This window comes from Notamacropus eugenii, chromosome 7 (assembly GCF_028372415.1).
Source record: "Notamacropus eugenii isolate mMacEug1 chromosome 7, mMacEug1.pri_v2, whole genome shotgun sequence".
Lineage (NCBI taxonomy): Eukaryota > Metazoa > Chordata > Mammalia > Diprotodontia > Macropodidae > Notamacropus > Notamacropus eugenii.
This window is the reverse complement of record NC_092878.1, coordinates 31,070,718-31,090,068: the sequence shown is the minus strand read 5'-3', so window position 1 is coordinate 31,090,068 and position 19,351 is coordinate 31,070,718. Positions and strand designations below refer to the sequence as shown.

At 37.1% G+C, this 19,351-nt stretch overlaps 1 pseudogene; it reads left to right on the top strand.

The window, feature by feature from the left end:
• Positions 1-18,777, top strand: part of LOC140513816 (enhancer of rudimentary homolog pseudogene) — an 87,207-nt pseudogene extending 68,430 nt beyond the window's left edge.
• Positions 18,778-19,351: the final 574 nt, after the last annotated feature.

The window sequence follows — 19,351 nt, the reverse complement described above, 5'->3', positions numbered from 1 at the left end:
TCTCTAATATCCCTTTCAGCACTGAACCTATGATCCTATGGCCCTATCAAAGAATTTCATAAGAAAATATTTCCTGCGAAATCATACAACTATATTCAAATGTTTAAGGTGATGGTCAAATGATCATAGAAGTTTACAACTGGGAGGAAATGTAAGATCATCTGATCCAAATCCCTTATTTTAAAGGGGAGGAAACTAAAACTTAGATGGTTGAAGTGTGTTGTCCAAAAATGTACAATTGCTGGGTGACAGCATTAAAGACAGATCCCAGGTCTCCTTATTCCTATTTTATGGGTACAGTTTGTTTGTCCTTTCCTTCTACCATGAAATAATGATCTTCTGTGGAAATAGTTTTTTTGGGAACTCCTGACTATATAATTAAGTTCTTTCCATGAAATTAAACATGGACCAATATTCCTAAAGTCTAAAAGAAATTATATGTGTATGGATGCACACTTGCACTGACTGGGAAGGAGTGTGATAACCAGCTCTCAAAGAGAGGGTATCTCTTGGATGTCTTGGCCACAGACACCTTCATTAGGTGGAGGTGATGATCTCCAAAAGAAACATCAAAGTTTTCTAATGTAAATATGGTAATAGGTTCAATGAGGAAGTTATAAGATACATCTAGTTCTATATTCCCTCTTTGTCTGACTTTTCGAGAAACCTCCATGTAATTGTTGAAGGGCGTTGCTTGAATTCTCTTAGCCTAATACTAAAAATAATTCCTTATATTTGTTCAACACATTAAGTTTCTGAAGGAATTTCACATACCTGAACGTTACCTTCATAAAGAAAGGTTGAGATGGCCAAGAGAAGAAGGGATAACAAGGGAATGTGTAGGGTTTGAAGCCCTAATGCCTTTTGAAAACACTTTTTGGAGAAGACAAAGTCACTCTCTAGGAACAGGAGAAGGGTACTATGACTTTTGCATGCATATATGCACATGTACACACACAAACAGACATTTGTTTAAGAATGAAAATTAGTGGATCAACTTAATCCATCATGAAGGAACACTGTGTCAAAGCAGTGTTATTTTGGTTGTTGTGGCTTCTGTGTGAGTGGTTCCCAACCACAGGAGTATCTGGTAGCCATCTGAGAGAAGTTGGATTGGTTAAGAAGATGGGACTGGTTGTGGCAAATGCAGGTAGAGCTAGTACATATTGTTCAGACCTGGAAAAAAATTTTCCAACATAATAATTTTCAAAAAGTATTTATTGGCAGAACATGGTTAGCCTACTGTTAAAAATATGCATAGAGATGCTGAACCTGAGTTTTTATCCCACCCTTTTCCTCTCTCCCACCCTTTTTGCCTGTCCTTACTTCTCATGTTACACCTCCACATTCCACCCCTACTAACTTTGCCCTGTACATCGATGTTTATATACAGACCTTCCCAAACACATATACATGTGTAAATACACACAGACACAAACATATATTTCCATCATAAACTGAAATTGGTGGGACATTGTTACTGTAGTGTTTTGAGACTTTTAAGATGAGAGGTTTGTTTTCCACTGAAAATGGTGCTTTCATATGATTTTGGAAACATTATTAATGTTGATAGCACCACCATCCTTCCAGTCACCCAGAAGCATGGTCATGGCTGAGAGAAATCACCATGCCATATGCTCTGATTCCTTTCAGAGTCCATCACTATGGTAAGCTCTGGGAATTTAATATATATTTCTTCCTAATATATTTCCTTCAAAAATTATATAATTTCCATTTATGGGAAATCAGAAAGACATGATCAGATAGACAATTCTTTTATCTTTAAATTGTCAAATGTCTTTTTTTGTTTCATCCTGTCAAAATCACATATTTTGACTAGTTTTAAACTGAGCATATAGCAGACCAGCTTCTCCTTGATCTTTTCCTTTCAGATAAAATCTTGAATTGTCATTAGACTCTTTCTGCAATGTTTTTTCTCCCCAAGCACAACATGCCAGGATTTAGTTTCTCCTTTCCCTAGTCTGTATCAACATCATAAAAGATTTGAAGTTTCACCTTTCAGGTGAATCTTTTCATCTCTTTCTCTTCTTCCAAGCATCACAAAGGAGATAAAGCAATTGTCCTTGAGTTGAAAATCTGTTATTAAAAATAATGATGGAAAAAATGTAAGTTCATTTAGTGGGAAGACTTTGTACCTTTATTCCTCTCTGGGCTCTACTCCTGACTTTTTGAACTTGTTTCTGTACCCTTCCCTAGCATTCTTCTCACCCTGGAAGATTCCTTCACCGCTGTGGCCACTTTCTTTGATGGATCATTTCCTCCTGGAACCTCCATCTTCAAGATATTTCCCAAGCCAACCATATTTACTCTTTCATTCCTCAGTCAGCTCTCCGCTTTTGACTCTCCAAACTTCTTACTCTACTATGCACCACCCCCACACATTTCATGGATATCTTTCCCTTCCTATCATCTTTCAGCCTTCTTTTATGTATTATCTTTTCCCCCATTAGAATATAAGCTCCTTGAGGGCAAGAACTATCTTTCTATTTGCTTCTATGTGTATTCTCAACACTTAGCACCAAGTTTGGCAGATGATCAGCATTTAATAAATGCTTACTGGCTTGACTTTGTAAGTTGCTTTAGTTTAACTAGGGACAGTGTGCTATAGGCATCTACCTTGAATGAAGATGAAAGTAATCAGGCTTCCTAAGGGGAAAATATCAATTATACCTTAAAACTGTCACAAAATGCATCTCCTTCACCCCCTACCAAAAAATACTTGCCTTATCATTCAAGTGAAAAAGATCAAACTGTAAAGGAAAGCACCAATCATATTTCAGGTCGGAGAGTAACAAATCTATGATTCTGTGCCAAGTGGAGCCCAGCACAGTAACCAATAAGGTATTAGTTTCTAACAGTGTTGTCAATTGAACATTATCTGTTTGTAAAAATAGAAAAAACTTGGCACCAGAATTTCCATACCTCCTTCCTGTTGTCTGCAATTCTCACCTTCCCACTCTCCACCTCCCTACCACCACACCATAAAAAAGTTGCAATACGGTTTGAGTTGGGAATCTTCTGGAAGCATCTTTGGTGCATATAATGCTCAAAACAATGAAAGAATAAATTGGGAGAAGATTGTGTCAGGTAATGTTTATGATTTGCAAAATGTCAGAAGCATTTCTCTAGTTTATTTGTGGCTCTCTCACAGGTCTCCCGTAAATTTAGATACATCACTCACTCAGTTCCTTGGCTATTTTATTGAGAATGACTCCCTCTGCTATGTAAAAACCTCTTCAAAGATCTGCTGAGATTATGTGATTGACTATTTGTGAAGTCATTTTAGTTTCCTGGGTGGTCTGTGTTATCTAAGTATGATTATATGGCTATTGATGTCAGAGAATCCAAACTGGTCTCATCTAAGTAAAAAACTCCCCAGTGTTATCTCAACACATTTAAAGAGGATTCTAAAATATTAATGTCCCATCGAAAAGCCAGAGACATTCTTAAAGACTTGGAAACAAAACCCAAAGTGCAAAAAGTTACTCTCCTAAACTTGAGGGAAAAGCCCAGTAATGATGGCTTGTCTTTGTATTTTCTTTTCTCTGAGCCATAACTAAATGGGGCAGCTGGGGTTTGTCTCAGGGTCCTAAAATCTAGAGCAGAAGTTCTTAACACTTTTGTGTCATGGATCCCTTTGGCAGTCTGGTGAAATCTATGGACAGAAAAAATATTTGTTGCCTACCTTTATAATTAAAGGAAACGAGAAATTTCAGTTAGAGGTTAGTGAAAAACAAAGATGTAATTTTTTTTCCCACCCAAGTTAATAAACCTCCTGAAATCCATGGACTTCATGTTCTTAACATGAATCCCCTGATCTAGGGGATTCTATCAGCACTGTCAAAGGCTGTGCTTTTTCTTCTCATTTTCCATGGCTATACACCCCAGGTGAGCTCTCCCTATCACCTGATCTGCCCACTTTGCTCAATGTGCAGAATTCCTAGTTATGGCTCTGCTCCTTCCTCAGAGGAGTGCAAAGTACTTCATAGATATCTAGTGACAAATGGTAGCATTCACCTCATTTTACAACTGGGGCAGAAATCAGTTAGGGAGATACCTATAGCTATTTAGTAAATAAATGTAGAAAGTGACTGAATGATGAGTTCCCTTGATTTGACCAAACGTTTTGTTCCGAGTCAAACAAATGTGCAGTGAAATCATCCCACTTGCCAAGTCAATATCTGTCTTTTTTTTTGATGCTCCTCAGTTTCTAGATTTGTTTTAGCTCCTCTGCCAGAGCTGCAAACCTTATTTATTTATTTTTTCTGTGTAAATGTTTGTGGTTTTTGCTAAATGGATCAGTTATATCAACACGTCCTACCACATTATTAGTTTTATCAAATAACAGAATGTACAGCCTGCCAGCCAGAATGTGTTTGGTGTATGTCTATCCAGTACATCTTGTAACAACCCTTTTCTAATATAGTTTAGATTTTTTCCTTGTAAGTTAACACATTTATCAGCCCATATTTCAAGGCAAATTTTCTAGTGCATAATTTCTGCAGGAGAATTTTCCCTGTTAATGGGATCCATAGGCACTAAAATGCTTCATTCCCTATTTCTGTGTGCATGGAAATTGCTGACTGTTGAAAAACAAAATGTTGACTGGATGGAAGAAAGGAAGGAAAAAAGGGAGGGAGGGATGAAGAGTAGGAGGGATAGAGAAAGGAAGCGGGGTGGGGGGAGAAGGAAGCAAATAAGTTTTGTTTTTCTGGGTTTTTTATTAAGCACTTATTACGTGCCAGGCACTAGGCTAAACATTTTATAAATATTATCCCATTTGAGCCTTGTAACAACCCAAGTAGGTGCTACAATAATCTCTATTTTACAAATGAGAAAACTAGAGGCAGACAGAGGTTAAGTGATTTGCCCAGGGTCATACTTGTAATACACGTCTGAGAACAGATTTGAATTCAGGTCTTCCTGACACCAGGCCCAGTAGTGCTTCCTCCTAGTTATTGTATGCCTTGTGCCTCTACATTTATCAGCCTAGTTTTTCTCCATTAATTCCTTGTGATCCTTTTTGGTGGCCATCACTCTGTCTGGGGGCTGTGGAGTTCTCAAACATTTGGGTTTGGCTGGAAGAGCAAATCTGCTGCATCCAACACATTTTCTTTTAATTGCTAAGCCCATGTGTATTTTAGGAGGAAATTTGATCCATATGTTTCTGATTCATCTACATTGAAGTCACCAAAATGTTTTGTAAGAGAGACTGAGATGAGTCTTTTCTTTCCCTTAGAGACAGGAAGTCGAGGTTGTGAGGAGGAAGTTACCCCCAAACCCATCCTGACCTAGGGTTCATTGGTTAAAAAAAAGAAAAAGCCAAACTTTATGAGGTTTGCATGGGACTTCGCTGGTTCCAAAGCATTTTCCTAGCCCATTCCCATTATAACCCAAGTTACCAAGGTCCAAGCTATCTTTTGTGTCTATGGAGCAGCACATGAGAGCAAATCTCTTCTTTTCAGATTGAAGATTCTCTGTAGGAAATGACTTGATTTTGCCTCATGGTTTGTGTAGGGGTAGAGAAAGGTATGTATTGACCACTTTGCCATGGAACAACTCTGGTATCCTGGTATTTCCCTTATAATTGGTGACTCTCCGATGTCATTAGTCCATAGAGAATACAACACGAGAGAACGGTCTTCTAGGGATTGAGACTCTTGCCAGAGAGTGTTTTGTGGGCTTTCTTGACAAGCTTCCTCCACCCACTGTCATTTGCCAATTAGGCCTAGGATTTGAAGAAACTTTAAAGTCAACCAGTGTGTTTATCCATGTGGATCTCAAGGTCCAACAGTTTCATTAGCAGAGAAAAACAATTGGTGAGAGAGAGAATGTCTGTGAGCCTAGAGAAATAATGATGTTTGGGTGCTTTGATTTCTTCAGAGACTTCCCCACCACATTGAATCACTCCCCTTTATCTTTCCAAACCATCTCACCACCCTTCCCTTGTGACCCACCTCTGCATGCTAATGTCCTAAACCAAAAGCAAACTCATCATTCGCTGGCCAGACAAGGTTTTCCAAGATCTCTCTGCTCTAATTACTGAGCTGCTGCTGCCATAGCCTTGAAAACAGTTGAAGATGTGTAATGCTTCCTTCCCGTGTGCAAAACACATGGCTACCAGATATTCCGGTGGTCAGGAGTACAGAGTCACTCAAAAGCCACTGATATAACCATGATGATGGTGCTGCCTTATGCAGTCGTGGTCCTCGTGGTGAGAAATTGGGATGCTGCCCTAGCATGCCAATTCATCCCTTGAACAAACAGGGGGACATGTGTAGAGTTGGCTTCAGGGTGATTATCCCAAGACTCAGAATTCAGAGAATGCTCTCCTGCTAGCTATTGGGTAGTTCCCTGTGAGGGGAAAGGAATGTGGTTCTGTTAGCTTGTTCTAAAAGAGACCTGACATTTTCTGGAACATTGAACACATATGAATACACCCAAAGAGTGAGTTAACCCTGTCTAGCAAAAAGGTTTTAGTACTCAAAGCTCATAGAAATTCTGCACAGCCTATGGAATTCAGAATCAGTTTTCCTTAAACTATTTCTCTCATTTCTTTAGGCATGCAAAGGTTCTTGGAGGTTGTTTGAGTTTTCACCCCATGTGGAATCCTTTGTACAAAACTTCTGACAAGTAGCTGAATATCCAGTCTATGCTGAACACTTCTGGTGGCAGCAAACTTACTGCCTCATGTACTTTTCGTTGATTTCTATTTATCCTCTTTCTATTTATTCTGTAGATGACTACATAGGGACCTCTTGCCTCCCCTTTCCATGAGGGAGATCCATGAGGATAGGGATTGATTTACTATTTGCATTTGTATCATCACTGCTGATTTAGTACGTTATCTCTTCAAAGACTTTTCAGGAGGTTAGCATTTAAAAGAACAGAAAAAGTTCTTTTACATAAAGAACAAAATGAGTTCAATCAATTGTTAAATGATATAAGATATTGCTGCATTTTGATAGCTAAAAGGAAAAGAACTCTGGTTTAATAAAAACTGCTAAAATATATGCATGATGAAGCACAGCTTTCAAATGGGATTTGAGCATCCTGGGACATAAAATGAAAGTAGGATAAACATAAAGACGCAAAAAGCCTTTGTAAAAAGATGTATGATGATGAGTCATCCCAAAATTGCCTTGTATTTATTTTTATATACTTTAATGTATACACCCCAAAAGAAAGTAACTTCCCAGAGGACATGGGCTGATTCATTGTGTTCCCCAAGCCTAGCACAGTGCCTGGCACAAAATAGTGTTTAATAAATGCTTGTTGACTGAGTATTTTTGATTTCTTGCTTATCTAGTCTGTTCCATTGATCTGCTTTTCCATTTTGTTGTTCAGCCATTTCAGAGTCTTTGCAACCCTATCTGGGGTTTTCTTGGGAAAGATACTGGAGTGGTTTGTCATTTCCTTCTCCAGCTCATTTTACAGATGAGGAAACTGAGGCAAAGAGGATTAAGGGATTTGCCCAGGGTTACACAGCCAGTAAGTGTCAGGTCAGATTTGAACTCATGAAGATGAGCTTTCCTGACTCCGGTCCTAGAATTCTATCCACTGAGTCACCTAGATGCTCTCTGTACCACCTACCTGCCCCTAATAAAAAAATTACATTTTTTAACCAGCTCCAAGTGGTTTTGGTAATTATAGTTTTATACAATGGTTTGAGGTCATGAAGTGCTATTCCCCCACCTTCCCCCCCTTTATTTCCCTTTAGGTCCCAGACATTTTGTTCTTCCAAATTTTAACCTGATTTTGTCTCATTCTGTAGAGTGACCCCTTGGTAATTTGATTGATATAGCATTATGTCTGTAAATTGCTGTAGATAATATCTCTTTAAATTATATTGTCATGGTCCAATTATAAGCAATACATAGCCTTTTAGTTACTTAAGATTTTATTTCTAAGAAGAGTATTTTGCAACTTATTCATATAAGTCTTGAGTGAGGTAGACTGACCACCAGATACTACATACATTTTGTAGTTATTTTGTATATGGTTTCTTTTTCTATCTTTTATCTATCATTTTTTAAATTTTTTATAGGGATGCTGATAAATTTTGTGTATCTATTTTGCATCTCATGGTTTAATTTTTAAAAAACTACTGTTTGCTGATTCTATAAAGTTTTCAAAGGAAACCTTCATGCCATCTGCAAAAATGATAATTTTGTTTCTTCTTTACCAATTATTGAGGTTTTAGTATTATTCTCTTGTGATATTTCTATTGCTGCCATTTTTAGAACTACAGCAAATAACAATGGAAAAGAGTGGCATTGAAATATTTCTTTTAAATACACAAAAGGGAACAGAGGGAGTCATAGATTAGTGCGACATCTTTGAAAATGACATGTTGAATTTATTATATACTTAAAAAGAAAAGCAAATTGTACATAAAAGAGATTTTCAGTGTTGTATACAAAACCTAGCACAGTGCCTGGCATAGAATGGGTGTATAATAAATGCTTGTTGACTGATTGTTTATGATTCTTCTGTTTTCTGTTCTAATAAGGATATAGAAATATTTATTTTATTTAGTGTTTCCTAAATAGAGAATAAAATAAAATTCAAAGGAAGGAGAAGAAATATCAAGTCTCTCCAATCCATCCCACACAAGGCTGTCTGACCATATCATGGTCAATTGGCTCTCTCTACTAGTTCCCTATCAACTTTAAGGTCAAATACAAACTCCTCTTTTTGATATTTCAAGTCTTTCATGATCCAACCTAATTTTCTTATATTATTACGTTACTTTCCTGCACATACTCTTCAGTCTAGTCCAATTGGCCTTGTTATTGTACCTATGTGATTTTAAATACTCCAACCTCATGTCTTTGAACAAACTCTCCCCATGCCTGCAAAGTCCTCTTCCTGACTTCTACCTCTTAGAATTCCTAGTTTAATTCAGCACTCAACTCAAATGTCACTTTTGTAAGGTATCATGTTGCATTTTTATTTCAATGATGTAAAATAATTTTTATTAAGCTTGCCCTTGATTTTTCAGGATTTCTATTTTTGTACTTAATTGGGGATTTTAAATTTGTTCTTTTTCTAGTTTTTCTTTTTACTGCATGTCCAATTCGCTGATCTGTTCTCTCTCTCTCTCTCTCTCTCTCTCTCTCTCTCTCTCTCTCTCTCTCTCTCTCTCTCTCTCTCTCTTTCTGTTTTTATTGATTTAAGCATTTAGAGATATAAATTTTCTCCTAAGTATTGCTTTAGTGGCATCTCACACATTTTGGTATGTTGACTCATTGTTGTCATTATATGTAATAAAATTATTGATTGTTTCTATGATTTGCTTTTTTGCCCACTCATTCTTTAGTTTGTTTTAGATTGCTTAGTTCCCAACTAATTTTTAATATTTGCTTCCAAGACCCTTTATTGGATGTAATTTTGATTGCATTATGGTCTGCAAATGGATGCATTTAATATTCTTTTCTGCCTTTGGTTCTGAGGTTTTTATGCCCAAATACATGGTTCATTTTTTGTGAAGATGCCATGTACAGCTGACAAAAAATATTCTCCTTTGTATTCTTATTTATTTTTCTCCAGAGGTGTATCATATCTAACTTTTCTATTCATCTTTTAACTTCTTTCTTATTTATTTTATGGTTGGATTTACCTAGTTCTGAGAGGGTACAATTGAGGTCCCCCCAATATAGTTTTGCTATCTATTTTCTCCTGTAACTCATTTAACTTTTCCTTTAAGAATTTGGATGTTCTCCCATTTGGTGCACATAAATTTAGTATTTCCATCTGTTGTCTATGGTACCTTTTAGTAAAATATAGTTTCCCTGGTTATCTCTTTTAATTGGGTCATTTTTTAATTTTGCTTTTTCTGAGATGGTAATTGCTACCTCTGCCTTTTTTTTTTAACTTTGGCTAAAGAATGACAAAATCTGGTCCAGCCCCTTATTTCAACCCTATGAGTGTCTTTCTGTTTCAAGTATGTAACTTGTAAACAGCATATTGTTGGATCCTGGTTTCTAATCCATTCTACTATACTCTTCTTTTTTATGGGTGAGTTTATCCTACTCACCTTCAGAATTCTGATTAATAGCTGCACATTTCCATCTGTCCTATTTTTTTCTGTTTATTCTTCTCTCTCTCTCTCTCTCTCTTATTACCTCTTTTCATCCTTTATACCCTTCTCAAAAGTAAATTTTGCTTCTGACCACTACCTCCTTTTATCTATTCTTCCTTTTATCCTCTTCCCTTTTCTCTTAGCCCCTTTCCCTCCTATTTTCCTGACAGATAGGATACATTTCTATATTCAGTTAAGAATGTTTCTATATTCTTCCCTCTTTGAACTAATTCTGAGAATAAGGTTCAAGTGTTGCCCACTCTCCTCACTTTCCCTTCCACTGTAAGAACTTTCAAGTGTGCCTCTTTTATGTGAGCTAATTTTCCCCATTCTACCTCTCCCTTTCCCCTTCTCCCAAATGCATCCCTCTTTTTCATCCCTTCATTTTTCTGAGATCATCTCAGTATAATTGACTCATGTCCATGTCATCTGTTTTTGCAGTCTCCTAATTGCCATAATAATGAAGTTCTTAGAAGTTACATGTATCATCTTCCCATACTGGAATGTAAACAGTTTAACCTTATTAAGTCTCTTTCATGTTTACTTTTTTATGCTTCCTTAAGTCTTGTGTTAGATATCAAATTTTCTGTTCAGCTTTAGTTTTTTCATTGGAAATGCTTGAAAGTCATCTATTTCATTAAATGACCATTTTCTCCCTAAATCATTATACTTAGTTTCGCTGGGAAGGGGATTCTTGGTTGCAATCCTAGATCAGGGGTAGGGAACCTGCAGCCTCAAGGCCACATGTGGCCCTCTAAGTCCTCAAATGTGGCCCTTTGACTGAATCTAAACTTCACAGAACAAGGACTCTTAATAAAAGGATTTGTTCTGTAAAACTTGGACTCAATCAAAAAAGGCCACACCCGAGGACCTAGAAGGTCACATGTGGCCTCAAGGCTACAGATTCCCCATCCCTGTTCTAGATCCTTTGACTTCCAGAATATCATATTCCAAGCTCTCCAGTTCTTTAACTTGAAAGCAGATAAATCTTGTGTGATCCTGCCTGTGGCTCTTCAATGACCACTTGTAATATTGTCTCCTTGATCTGGGAGCTCTAGAATCTGTCTGCCATATTTCTGGGAATTTTCATTGTGGGATCTCTTCCAAAAGGTAATTGGTGGATCTTTTTATTTTATTTTACCCCTGATTCTAAAATATTGAGGCAGTTTTCCTTTATAATTTCTTGAAATTTGATGTCTAGCTCTTTTTTTTTAATCATGGCTTTCATGTAGTCCAATAATTCTTAAACTATCTCTCCTCACTCTATTTTCTAGGTCAGTTGATTTCCCAATGAGATAATTTCCCCCATTCTCCCTCTCCCTTCTTTCTCTCCTTTGGGTTATCATGTATCAAGAATGTGCTGGTAATAGAAATGTTATTTGTGCTTTATTTTCAAAGACCGATGAATTCATTGGGCAATGTCTTGACTAATACATGAACTGGATTTAAGTGAGGCACAGTTGCACAAAGTAATCAGGCTCATTTTTTCAGAGTCATTGAAATCACAACTACTGGTAATGGCTCTGGATGCAGTGAATGACCTTAGTTTCTTCATTGTCTGACCAACCTCTCAGCAAGTCATAGTGCCTGCTTCAACCACTTTCATAGCCATTGGAATGAATTGTTCTCATCTACCCGTTCCACTAGGGAAATCCTTCACATGCTTGGGGCGGACACTTCCCTAACTCAACGATGGATTTGAGGTCCATGGGTTACCCTCAACCTGGTTTAACCCATCTGCAGAGGCATTATCCTGGGGTGTAGCCACTGCACGTTGTATAGCTTCTTGCAGTCACAGATAAGAGTTAAGTACCAGGTAGACACCAAAGATGGATGAACAGCCCTGAAAAGTGCTTGGCAAGCCCTCACACCACAGTGCTAGTCCTCCTTGAATATCTCATAGGCTCCAGGAGAGCATAATTCCAATAAAAGAAGATAAACATAAAAGGAAGCTGAAGGGAAGATTGGAAGAGATAAAGATATCAAATATCTGGAGATCAGATCTGGAATTCATTCTGGAGATTAATGAACTATTGCTGGACCTTTTTAAAGGCCTTTTAAAGTGGAACTTTTGGGAGAAGCAATCTGAACAGAGGGAGAGATCACAGGGACAGAGAGGCTCTTTGTGTTAATTTCAGATTGAGTCTCCAAGATGAAAATCTAGAGTATGGGAGAGGAGGTTTAGAATGTAACTTTTCCTCTTATCTTCTGTTGCTCCCTATTTACTGGCTTGTTCTCTGACACTTTCAAATATTTATATATCTCTTCTGTCCCCAAAAACTCCTTGGGTTATGATTCTATATTTTTCTTGATTTTCACAGCCAGACTCTAAGGAAAAAGCCATCTATACTTAATGCCTCCATTGACTTTTAAAGCCTTTACAATATGGCATCCAACCCCACCATACTATTGAAATACCACCAAATCCAACAAGCCCTTTTCACTCCTCCTTAATTTCTCTTTATCTTTTGACCCTGTCCATGACTACCTCCTTGTGAGTACTCTCTTCTCCCTTCGTTTCCATGATACTTTTCCTGGTTTTTCTCCTCTTCTTTTCACTTCTGCTCTTGGTCTTTTTTTGCTGTATTGTTAAACAACTCTTGCCCTTATCTGTGAATGTTGCCCAAAAATACATCCCTGGTCCTCCTCTACCTCAATAATCCCATCAGCTTCCTTGAGTTTAATTATCATGTCTATATGACTCCTCAATGTTTTTATTCAACTTTAATCTCCCTCCTATAGTCCAGTTCCACATTTACCAACTGCCTATTAGGCATTTCCATTAGACTATCACATTGGAATCTCAACCTTAACATATCCAAAACAAAATTCATTCTCCTTCCTCCTAAACCCACCCTGCTTCCAAACTTCTTGATTTTTGTTGAGAGAATCACTATTGTCCGGTAAATCCAAATTTGTAACCTCCCAGCCAACATTAATTTTTCCCATTCCTTCCTCCCAAATAACCAATCCATTGTGAAATCTTGTTCATTTCACATGATATAGTATCTCGATTTCATTCCCTCTTTTTTATTCGTATGACTACTGCCTTATTTCAGGCCCACATCAACTCTCATAGTGCTTAAAACACAATACAAATTTAAAAAATGTTTGCTTACTTGATCCACTCCCACCTGAGCTATTGTAATAGTGTGCCTTTTCAGTTTGTCCCCACGTAAACCATTTTTCTCCCAGCTGATAAAATAATCTTGCTAGAGTATAGATCAGACTATGTTTCTTGAACTGAAATTAATTGAAATGTGGACCCATTGGTGACATTAAGATAGTCATGAGAAGAGACCAGTAGTGATGGTTGGCAACACTGCTAAGCAGTTCCAAGGCATTTATTTATCAACCTGACATTAACAATGGGGAGGTCTGCTGACTTCCCGGAGAATGTATCTCAACTATGACAGAGAGCCTCCCAAGATTTGTTAAATCTGACATTTCCAAACACTTCTGGTAATTCATGTGTGGGATCGAACTGTGTTGCTGGAATAAACGTAGACTGCATTGCTGGGGATTACAAAGTCCAGGAGAGGTCTCTGGGAGGGGGGGAATGTTTGCATCACTACTGCCATTTGGAGGCGAGGCTAATATGAAAAAGGCCAGTTTGGAAAATGATTAATAAGATGACACCTGTGAACAGAATTTAGATTTCTGGACCACAAATTAAAACATGAATGACGGACATATGGCCAGGGATGAAGTGCAGATGTTGATGACTGACAAAATTATATTTTCCTAGAGTCTTACAAGTCTGATAAAAATGATTTAAATTTAAAAAGAGAATAAAAGGAAGAAAAATGTCTAAGTCTACCAAGTTAGAGACTATGCAAAGTAATAATTACAACACAGGAAAAAATAGTCATTAATTTAAGGAGCCAAATTTTTTAAAAAGAGTCAACAGTATAATTCTACCCAAATTAATATACTTGTTTAGTGCCATACCAATTAAACTATCAGACAATTACGTTCTAGAGCTGGACAAAATAATATCAAAATTCATTTGGAAAAACAAAAGGTCCAGAATATCAAAGGGACTAATGAAAAGAAATGCTTGGGAAGGTGGCCTAGCGCTACCAGACCTCAAACTGTACTATAAAGCAGCAATTATCAAAACCACTTGGTATTGGCTAACAAACAGAGAGGTAGACAAGTGGAATAGACTTGGCACTCAAGATGCAGTAGGCAAGGAATATAGCAACCTTCTGTTTGATAAACCCAAGGACCCCAGATTCTGGGATAAGAACTCATTGTTTGACAAAAATTGCTGGGAAAACTGGATAACAATGTGGCGGAAATTAGGCATAGACCCATACCTGACACCGTACACAAGAATAAAGTCCAAATGGGTACATGATTTAGGTATAAAGATTGATACCATGAATAAACTGGAGAAGCAAGGAATAGTGTATTTATCAGATCTATGGAGAAGGGAAGAATTCTTTACTAAAGGAGAGATAGAATGCATTATGAAATGCAAAATGGATAATTTTGATTACATTAAACTGAGAAGTTTTTGCACAACCAAACCCAATGCAACCAAAATCCGGAGGGATGTAGTAAATTGGGAAAGAATTTTTACAGCTAAGCTCGGGGATAAAGGCCTCATTTCTAGAATATATAGAGAACTGATCCAAATGTATAATCATACAAGTCATTCCCCAATTGATGAATGGTCAAAGGATATGAACAGGCAATTTTCAGAGGAAGAGGTTAAGGCTATCTATAATCATATGAAAAAATGCTCTAAATCACTATTGGTTAGAGAGATGCAAATCAAAACAACTCTGAGGTACCACATCACACCTATAAGATTGGCAAACATGACAGAACAAGAAAATGATAAATGCTGGAGAAGATGTGGGAAAGTTGGAACACTAATTCATTGTTGGTGGAGCTGCGAGCACATCCAACCATTCTGGAGAGCAATTTGGAACTATGCCCAAAGGGCTACAAAAATGTGCATACCCTTTGACCCAGCAATATCGCTACTAGGACTATATCCCCAAGAGATCATAAAAATGGGAAAGGGTCCCACATGTACAAAAATATTTATAGCAGCACTCTATGTAGTTGCCAAAAACTGGAAGTCAAGGGGATGTCCATCAATTGGGGAATGGCTGAATAAATTATGGTATATGAATGTAATGGAGTACTATTGTGCCATAAGAAATGATGAACAAGAAGACTTCAGAGAGGCCTGGAAGGACTTATATGACCTGATGCTGAGTGAAAGGAGCAGAACTAGGAGAACTTTATGCACAGCAACAACCACAGTGTGTGAGAGTTTTTTCTGGTAGACTTTGATTTTTGTAATAACACAAGAACTTCTTACCAAAAAAAAAAAAAAAAAAATCCCAATGGAGGATCTCAAGGCAAAATGCCTGCCACACTCAGAGAGAGAAATATGGAAGTCACTCACATATTGTAGCAGATCATGTTTGTGTATGTGTATGTGTTTGTGTATCATGTTCTGATTTGTTATACGATTTCTTTCATTTATCTTAGTCTGACTACATAGCATGACTATAGTGAAAATATACTCAATAGGAAAGTATATGTAGAATCTATACAGAATTGTATGCAGTCGTGGGGAGGGAGGGGGGGAGTGGGGGGTAGGTGGGGCGGATAAAATCACAATTGTATGGCAGTGATTGTTAAACATTACAAAAAAAAAAAGAGTCAACAGTATAATCCCTACTTTCAGCTTTCTGTGTGCTGATATACAGAGCATTAGTACTAAATAAAATCAAGTAGAAATTTAAATTTGCAAGGAAGTAAATTTAATCTTATATGTCTCTGTAGTTTGGTGAGATACAACTGATGACTAGATTATGACTCTGGAAAAGTGTTTTTTTTCCAAGAAGAATAAGGAAATATAACTTATAGTAGCTTTGTATATTAAGACATACTCATGATGTAGGTATAAAGATTGATAATATAAACAAATTAGGGGAGCAAGAAATAGTGTATTTCTCAGATTTGTGGAGAATGGAGAATTTTTTGATCAAACAAGAGATAAAGAACATTATGAAGTGCAAAATGCATAATTTTGATTACATTAAATTGAAAAATTTTTGCACAAACAGACCCATTGCAACCAAGATTAGGAGGGAAGCAGAAAACTGGGAAAGAATTTTTGCAACGATGGCTGTTAGCAGTGTTGCGGCTCAGCTCTTGTGCAGTGGCTGTGGCAGTGACAGCTTCGGAGCTCGATACAGTATTACAAGGCATGACTTGTTGAGTCATCAACGGAGAGAGTGATTTACATTTGGAGATGAAGTCTCATACCATTTTGTTGGTACAACCTACCAAGAGGCCAAAAGGCCAAACTTATGCTGATTATGAATCAGTGAATGAATGCATGGAAGGAGTTTGTAAGATGTATGAAGAATATCTAAAGAGAATGAATCCCAACAGTCCCTCTGTCGCATATGACATAAGTCAGTTGTTTGATTTCATTGATGATCTGGCAGATCTTAGTTGCCTTGTGTACTGAGCAGATGCTCAGATGTACCAGCCCTACAACAAAGATTGGATCAAAGAGAAGATCTATGTGCTTCTCCATCAGCAGACCCAACAAGCTGGCAAGCCTTGGGGGGATGTGGGGAGGGCTTGGAAAACAGGTGTGTACAGAATGCTGTAGTGGGAGAGTTGTTATTATAGAAGTCTTGTTTCCATTTTGTTACGATCTAGCCAAGGTCAAACGCATTAGGAGTATTAGAAGATTTTTGTCTTGTTCAATCTGAAGCCCCTGTCCCTCCCCATTTTCTTTTTCTTTTTTAAGAAGTAGCTAAAAATTACTCTTTGGTCAGTTGGCACTTAATTACAGTTCTTCCAGCTGTTATATCTGCTTATAACGTTCACTGTACTTATCCTTCTGTGTAAGGGTTTTCCAGAATTTAGTTATGTCCTCAAAACTCTAAGGCTTAGTAGAGAATACAATAAATGCTCTTTAGTTAATAAAAATAAGAATTTTTGCACCTAGTGTCTGTGATAAAGGCCACATTTCTAAAATATATAGAGAATTAAGTCAAATGTACAAGAATACAAGTCATTCCCCAATTGATAAGTGGTCAAAGGATATGAACAGGCAGTTTTCAAGGAAGAAATTAAAGCTATCTATAGCCCCATGAAAAAATGCTCTAAATCACTATTGATTAGAGAAACGCAAATCAAAACAACTCTGAAGTACCACATCATACCTATCAGATTGGCTAACATGACAAAACAGGAAGATGACACATGTTGGAGAAGATGTGGGAGAGTTGGAACACGAATTCATTGCTGGTGGAGCTGTGAGCTGATCCAAAAATTCTGGAGAGCAATTTGGAACTATGCCCAAAGGGATACAAAAATGTGCATACCCTTTGACTCAGCAATAATGCTTCTAGGACTATATCCCCAAGAGACCATAAAAATAGGAAAGGGTCCCACATGTACAAAAATATTTATAGCAGCACTCTTTGTGGTGGCCAAAAACTGGAAATCAAGGGGGTGCCCATCAATTAGGGAATGGCTGAACAAGTTGTGGTATATGAATGTAATGGAATACTATTGTGCTATAAGTAATGACGAACAGGAAGACTTCAGAGAGGCCTGGAAGGACTTCTATGAACTGATGCTGAGTGAAAGGAGCAGAACCAGGAGAACTTCGTACATAGCAGCAACCACAGTATGCGAGGAATTTTTCTGGCAGACTTAGTCCTTCACAGCAATGAAAGGACCTAAAAAATTCCCAATGGACTCTTGAGACAAAACGCCTTCAACATCTAGAGAAAGAAGTATGGAACTGGATCACAGAATGAAGCAAACCAATTTCCTTGTATTATGTTATGTTTTGTTTTGGTTTGGTTTGTTTTGGTTTTTCTTGTGATTTCTCCCATTCAATTTAATTCTTCTATGCAACATGACTAAGGTGAAAATGCGTTGAATAAGAATGTATGTCTAGAATCTATATCAGATTGCACACTTTCTCAGAGAGAAAGAGGGAGGAAAGGAGAGGGGAAGGAGGGGTAAGGAGGGAAAAAAATCTATGATATGTAGAAGTGATTGTAGAACCCTGAAAACAAATAAACTAATTTTTTTTTTAAAAAAAGACGTACATGAGGAAATTCAGGAAAAGAAAGGAAAAGCAGAGTGGAGAACTTTTTGAGTAAAGATAAATGGAGACAAAAATAAAAATTATATTGTCATGTTAGTAGAACTTACCTGGACAGAGAAGGAAATTAATTAGAAATTTGGGGAAATGATCTGCAGCCAGGCATGAAGACATGTTTTAGTACTAATAAAAAATTTTGGTCAAAATCAAATGAGATAAGATGTGTAAAACAATTTGTAAACCTTAAAGCACTTTATAAATGGTAACCATTATGCTTATTATATCTGGTCATCTGCTGGAATTCTGCCAAAATAGAGTAGGAATAATTTGTATGATAACAACTATATTACAGAGAAAAAAAAACACTTTAAAATACTTTAGAATCTGATCATTGCAATGTTATGAGAGGATCAAAGATAAAACATGCCACCCACATCCTACCAGCAAGATGATGGGCAGGCATAAAATGTAGAATGAGACATACATATTTGATTAATGAAAAGTATTAAAAAAAGGTTGTTGGAGCTTTTCTTAAAGTTATTGAAGGAAAAGCGGAGGATCAGTAGCAAACACCAAGTAGGACAGCTTTGAAAATAATGTGTTGAGTTTTTTGCATAATTGGAGAGAGAAACAAGCTATTTCATGGTGCATATTCATGGTTCCATGGGTAAACATCATTTTCTGTTCCACTTTATATATGGAAATGCCCATTTTATTTATTGTTTGCTAAGTTCAAAAGAAGAAAATAAATTCATGTACAAGAAGCAAAAAAGGGAACTGTATCCCAGACTTGATTCTGAACAGGGAGAAACTGGTTTTTGACTATAAAAATGATGATAATCTTGAGTAAGACTTTTGTCTTTTGTTTAATATACCCTGACTAGTATGTAGCAGGAGTTTAATAAATGCTCATTGACTGCCCTTATGGAATGCTTTGCATTTTTCCTATCCTTGATTCTCCTCTCTGTACCCATTCTAGTTTTCCAGGGGCTTTTCTGAAATGGAATGAAAGAAGTCACAACTGAAGTCAGCACCACATATATTGTCTGAGCAGGGCTGAGTCGAGCAAAGTTGTTTCCTTGATCATTTGAAGGTGAGACGAGGTGCCATAGATATTAACATTTTCTCAATAATGTCAA